The sequence below is a fragment of the Microcaecilia unicolor genome, chromosome 12, assembly GCF_901765095.1.
Source record: "Microcaecilia unicolor chromosome 12, aMicUni1.1, whole genome shotgun sequence".
NCBI lineage: Eukaryota > Metazoa > Chordata > Amphibia > Gymnophiona > Siphonopidae > Microcaecilia > Microcaecilia unicolor.
This window is the reverse complement of record NC_044042.1, coordinates 73,981,668-73,988,416: the sequence shown is the minus strand read 5'-3', so window position 1 is coordinate 73,988,416 and position 6,749 is coordinate 73,981,668.

Here is a 6,749-nt window from a genome sequence, read left to right as displayed (position 1 = left end):
TCTGGTGCGGGAGGTAATGGTGCTGGGGCCGCTTGATAACAGTGATCATAATATGATCGGATTTGATATTAGCTTTGAAGTAAGTATACATAGGAAATCAAATATGTTAGCGTTTAACTTTATGATAAAATGAGAAGAATGGTGAAAAAAAGAGGAGCGACTGCGAGGGTCAAAAATTTACATCAGGCGTGGATGCTGTTCAAAAACACCATTCTGGAAGCCCAGGCCAAATATATTCCGCACATAAAAAAGGAGGACGGAAGACCAAATGACAGCCGGCGTGGTTAAAAAGTGAGGTGAAGGAAGCTATTAGAGCTAAAAGAAAATCCTTCAGAAAATGGAAGAAGGAACTGACTGAAAATAATAAGAAACAGCATAAGGAATGTGAAGTCAAATGCAAAGGAAGGCTAAGAGGGACTTCGAAAAAAAGATTACGTCGGAGGCAAAAACCCATAGTAAATGAATATTGTGTTCAATTCTGGTCACCACATCTCAAAACAGATATAGTGGAATTAGAAAAGGTACAGAGAAGGGCGACAAAAAAGATAAAGGGGATGGGTTGACTTCCCTATGAGGAAAGACTAAAGTGGCTAGGGCTCTTCGGCTTGGAGAAAAGGCGGCTGAGGGGAGAAATGATAGAAGTCTATAAAATAATGAGTGGAGATGAATGGGTAGATGTGAAGCGTCTGTTTATGCTTTCCAAAAATACTAGGACTAGGGGGCATGCAATGAAGCTACAATGTGGTAAATTTAAAATGAATTGGAGAAAATATTTCTTCACTCAACGTGTAATTAAACTCTGGAATTTGTTGCCAGAGAATGTGGTAAAGGTGGTTAGCTTAGCAGAGTTTAAAAAAGGTTTGGACGGCTTCCTAAAGGAAAAGTCCATAGACCATTATTAAATGGACTTGGGGAAAATCCACTATTTCTGGGATAAGCAGTATAAAATGTATTGTACTTTTTGGGGATCTTGCCAGGTATTTATGACCTGGATTGGCCACTGTTGGAAACAGGATGCTGGGCTTGATGGACCTTTGGTCTGTCCCAGTATGGCAATACTTATGTACTTATGGTACCAAACCAATGAAGCACCAGTAAGGTGCCAAGAGCGAGCCCCCCAGCTAGGATCTTCTGAACACCACTTCTGTATACCACCTCTTGTGAATTCTAATGTGTCACCTAGAACTCACCCAGCATCCCATCATTGTGTCAATGCAATTCTACACTCACACACTTGTGCACACACACTTGCTCACACCCCCAATCCACCCCTCCTCCTTCCCTGCCCATCCCCCATCTTCCCCATCAACAGACTCATGCTCATCCCCTCCTTGGGTGCCCTTCACCATACAGCCTCACTCTATTCCTCCCCATGAAGCCGCCACCAACTTCCTGCTTCCCTTTAAACTCCCCTTCTGTTGCAGCATGAATAAACATGAACATAGAACAATGGTATGGGGGCTGCCTACATTTAAATCTCAGAGAACCAAGATCCCACTGTAGAAATCTCATCACTTCTCCTCGGTCACCCTCCAGCATTCTAAAAGACCCCAATGTGATCTCGTAAGATTATTGACAAGGTCCCACCCAGGTCTTCAACAAAGAGGAGTCCTGGCTCCACCAGCGATCATCAAATTAGTCTACTGTGTGGGCCATTGCCCCTGCCAACATCTCCGAAATCTGCAGTGGGCTCCCACTGTAGGTAAACTTGGGGACTGTTCCCTGGATCGCAGCCGATTCTCTGGATCCCATCTGAGGGAAGGAGACAAACCAACTCCCCCATCACAGGAACAGCAGGCAAAATAATCAAACTAACTAGTGCCAACCAGCCAGGAACCAAGCCCGACCTCCCAGTAGTCCTGAGCGAGGCCATTTCACTCCAAACTAGCACAATCCAAACTGTTCAAAAAATGCTCCCCAGCCGAACAGCAAAAAGCAGTCCCACGCTCCAGTCCCGTGGAACACACTCTTGGCAGCTATTTTAGCCTGGGATGTTCAGCTTGTCCAGAAATGTCTGGACCTCCTCTGTCAATTGGAAAGACAGGGATTTACCATCATGACACACCCAAAGCCGAGCAGGGGGCACCAATGCAAACTGTATCTCCTTGCGGTAGAGCTTTGAGCAGTATGGCGCTGTAATGTTCCATTGGGAGGCCACTTGCCCCAAATAGTCATTAAACAGAAGCACTCCAGGGGTCTCGCTCTGTGAAATGCTTTCATGATGGCCATCTTTTCCCATCAGTTAAGGTAACGGGCAATCGCCATGCGGGGCCTGCGTGCCTCCTGGTGTTTGGGCCCTATTCTCTGCGCCTGCTCACAGGTAAAAAAACGCTGGCTCCAGGTGAAGGCCCAACTTGTCAGGCAACCAGTAGCTAAAGATTCAGTACAATTCAGCGTCACCCACAGTCTCTGGCAGGCCCACCAGGCGGAGGTTGTTACGCCGGCTCCGGTTTTCCTGTTTCTCTAGCTAGTCAGGCACGTCAACGGTTTCCTTTCTCAAGTCTACAATGTGCTGCACCATACGGGCCCTGCATCCTCCTGATTAGAAAGCTGCTGTTCCACCTCTGCCAACCTGGGAATCAAATTTTTCATTGAGCCTGTCAACTGCAGATTGCAATTTGTTCAAACTATTCGCTAGGGCGGCAGACATGGAATGGGTGATCTCCTGTATCCAATCTCCTGTGGGCACAGTGAAAGATACCAGTTCCTCTGCCATCTTGGCCACAAAAGGTTTTGGTGCACTCTTGGAGTTTTTAGGGGCATGCCACCTCTGAGAGCTGTCCGAACTGCACCCCTGACTCTCTGCTCACTGCACTTCAGCAAGGACACATACATCCAGAAGGGGGATAGTCACAGAAATTTAGCAGATTTTTATGGGGGCCTTCTGGAGCTCCACAAACACACGTCCACTCAAGTAGTCTACATCATGTGACCAATTATTTATGAATCTCTATGGAGCCACACATACGCTGAATAATGTGTCATTAGTGCAGGTATTGTGACTGCCAATAATATAAAAAATATTTATGGAAAAACATATACTAGAGAGTGAAGTAAAAACACAGGGGCCGATATTCAGTTTGATGGGGTAACCCCCTGATTCTATAAAGGTCATCAAAAATTGTGCATGCAAATTTAGGTGTGGTTCCAATTTGCGTGTGCAGTTTAATTTAATAAGGAATCAGTAGAAAAAGCAGGGGATCCCTCTACAACAAAGAGTCACAGCAGGCAAAAGTAGAGGCTGATCAAAGACGAATCACTACTGGAGATATTGTCCAACAGTCTTTTTATTTATACAAATGAAGAAAGGACCTGACACGGTCCGTGTTTTGGCGCCTATGTCAGGGGTCAAGGTAATCAACTCTGGATGAAGGCGCGGGTATTCCGCTCTGCGCATATGTATACAAGTGGAGTGTCAATATATCTAAGCACTGAACGCTAGTAAACCGACGCTTGCAGGGATTCTGAAAGCAAATCTCGCAAAAAAAGAGTGTGGTTTTGAGTTACACGTGTAATTACAGAATAATAGTGCTCCACATGTACACTTAGGTGCAGGCATTTTCACCATATTTTCATTGATCCAAATGGTTGAGCCTAAATTTGCACACAACTATGATGCTTAAGTGCTAGTCTATAAACCACACCGAACTTTAGACACGGTTTACAAAATAACGCTTAAGCCAGTTTTTTCGGTGCTGAATTTTTTGGCACCATATTTTGAATCTAGCCCTAAGTGATTAGCAAGCCGCTTCCAGCCACGGGCTGCACTAACTCCAAATATTAAAGCTGGGGCATGTGCAGCTCCTGGCATTGAATATCCTGCTATCTCCGCCAACCCAGAAGTTAATCAGGAACTGGATGATATTCCAGTGGCAATCCTAGGTCGGCTGCCACCCGGGGTGGATCGCCGTTGCCCAACCCTCCTGGATGCTGCGGCGTTCCCCCCCCAGGGTGTAGCACGACACCCCCTCCAGCGCAATGACACCCCCTCCCCAATGCATCAAGCCCCCCCGGCGTGACACCCCCTCCCTGGCGCATCAAGCTCCCCCCCAGGTGCATTCATGGCTGCTGGAGGGTGCAGAGAGCAGCCGCGCGCCTGTCGGCTCCACTGGCTTCCTGCTCCCTCTGCCGGGGCAGAGGGAGGAGGGAACCAGTGGAGCCGACAGGCGCGCGGCTGCTCTCTGCACCCTCCAGCAGCGTGCACCCGGGGCGGACCACCCCCACCGCCCCGCACTTCCTACGCCACTGTGATATTCAGACCTTTGCCCGGTTATCTTGCCACGTGGTGTAAAGCTAGAACAGCTGTTTTGCTATCCCAACTTTATGTGGTTACTTAGCCAGTTAGTAGACTGAATATTGCCATTGAATGACTAAGTACATGGTCCGCCCACATTCTGCCGCTTGCCCGACCCTAACCTAGCTGGTTAGCAGTTGGTCAGTTAACAGGGATATTCAACAACCCTAATGGGTTACGTGCTGCTGAATATGAGATTTAAATGGCCAAGAGCCATTATTTATATCTCTTTGAATATCTACCCCTTAACAGCTCATATCTACTTAGGTGTATATCTATAGGATAGCAATGCTGAGGACTAGCAGATTCTATCAGTTGAGCTTAATACACTGTATTTTTAAAACATAGCAGCGTCTGTTGATGCTGATCGAATCCAGGATGCTCTGGTGCTTTGTTTTCTGTGTTATTTGAATCCAGGGCTATAAAAAGAGGAGAGTGAAAGCAATTTCTATACCCCCCCCCCCTCCCCCCAGGGAAAATGCACTCTGAGATAAGCACACCTGCCATATGGGTTTCAAAGTCATTCACAGACGATATTCTCTCCGTATTACAATATGCTCCACTTTCCATAACAAATACCATCTTTTATCGCTTCTGCCATACTGGGCTCATTCAGTCCCTGGGGACTTGTTCTAAAAATATACGGCCTGTTCAATAGGCAAATGGGGCTGTACCAGGTTGCTTGTCTAAACAAGAGCCTATCATTACCATCTGCTTCCTGAGTTCGTATCTAGTGGTTACTAATACATAAAGCCACAGTGAACATAGACGCAGGGTCACAAGAGGGGTGGGGGTGCAGAGGGGCAAGATTCCCCAGGCTTGGCCTCCAAGGTGGGCCCAGAGCTAGTGCTGGCCAATTTGTTTTTGTAAAAATTGAGCCCCCCCCCCCCCCCCACACCCCATGTACTTTTTAAAACAGCAGTTCTTCACCGGCAGCGAGCACAAGTAGCCAGTGACTGATGCACACTGCTCGCACCAGCCACAGAACATTCACTTTGACGCTATTTCCAGTTTTCGCATAGGCAGGAACACGCCAGAGGGAAGGCTGTGGGGCCGGCGGGAGTTAAACCTCACTAAGCAAGCTGGCAGCCGATATTCAGCAGTCCTTAACCAGTTAATGCTGCTGAATATGTCTGTTAACCAGCCATCTCCTAACCGGATGGGTTAGGGGTGGGTTGGGGGCAGAGTTAGGGTGAAGCATCAACAGCCGGTTAGTGGTGATTTTCAGTCCACTAGCTGGCTAAGTAACTGCATAAGGTTAGGACAGCAAAACAGCTTTATGCACCGAGTTAACGGGGCAGTGGTCTAAATATCAGCTAGTAACCGGTTAACTTTCTGGTCAGCGGACATACCCAGATAGTCAATGCTGGGAGCCATTCATGCCCTGACATTGAATATTTATTATTATTATTTATTAGGATTTATTTACCACCTTTTTGAAGGAATTCACTCAAGCTGGTGTTCTGCAAGAATAAGTCATGTGGAGTTAGTTCAGCCTACCGCTAGAAGCTGCTTACCAGCCACTTACTGCCATGGGCTAAATGTCCACTACACTGGGTGACTTTCTTCATATAGGCGGTTAATAAAATCCCAATAAATAAAAATAAATAAAATTCTGTATTCTCTATAGCTTTCCCAACTAAGCAGCCAAGACAATAAGGAGACCTGCACCAGGAACAAGGTGTTTGAGGGGAGAGGGAAGTCGTCAACATGGGCCACCGTCAAGATGTGTTAGTTTACCACCAACTCGTGCTGTTTTAGCAAAGGTCCCATTTTATGCAATGAGAACTAGTTACAAGTAAGTGGGGTTAATTGTGAAATAACACGGTAGTCGACATTTATTCAGAACATTTATACCCCGCTTTATACCACTTAAAGCAACCTCAAAGCGGCTTACAATAAACTGAGGAAACAATTACAATGACAGTAGAGAGGGTAGAAGGATCAGAGGAAGAAGGGAAGGGAAGGAAAAACTTTGGAGTGGAGGAGTGGCCTAGTGGTTAGGGTGGTGGACTTTGGTCCTGAGGAATTGAGTTCAATTCCTGGCACAGGCAGCTCCTTGTGACTCTGGGCAAGTCACTTAACCCTCCATTGCCCCATATAAGCCACATTGAGCCTGCCATGAGTGGGAAAGCACAGGGTACAAATGTAACAAAAAAAATGCACTGAAAGGCTTTGGCCAGATCAGAGGAGATACAAGTACAATGAAATCAGCAATTGATTAGATAGAAACAGAGAAAAATAGACAATAAGGAAAGGTGAAAAAAGTCCAAAATGATCCATAAATATGTTGGCAGGAAGGACTTCAGGTGATATTTTGAGGCCGAGGTATAGGCTGAGCCCCCTTTTGCTGCCTGTGCCAGTCTCTGATGGTAGAGAAGGTTTTAATTCAGTTGGATTGAACAGTGGCAACCGGCCACCCAACCGTGGCAGGATGAGATGAGAGCGACCGAAC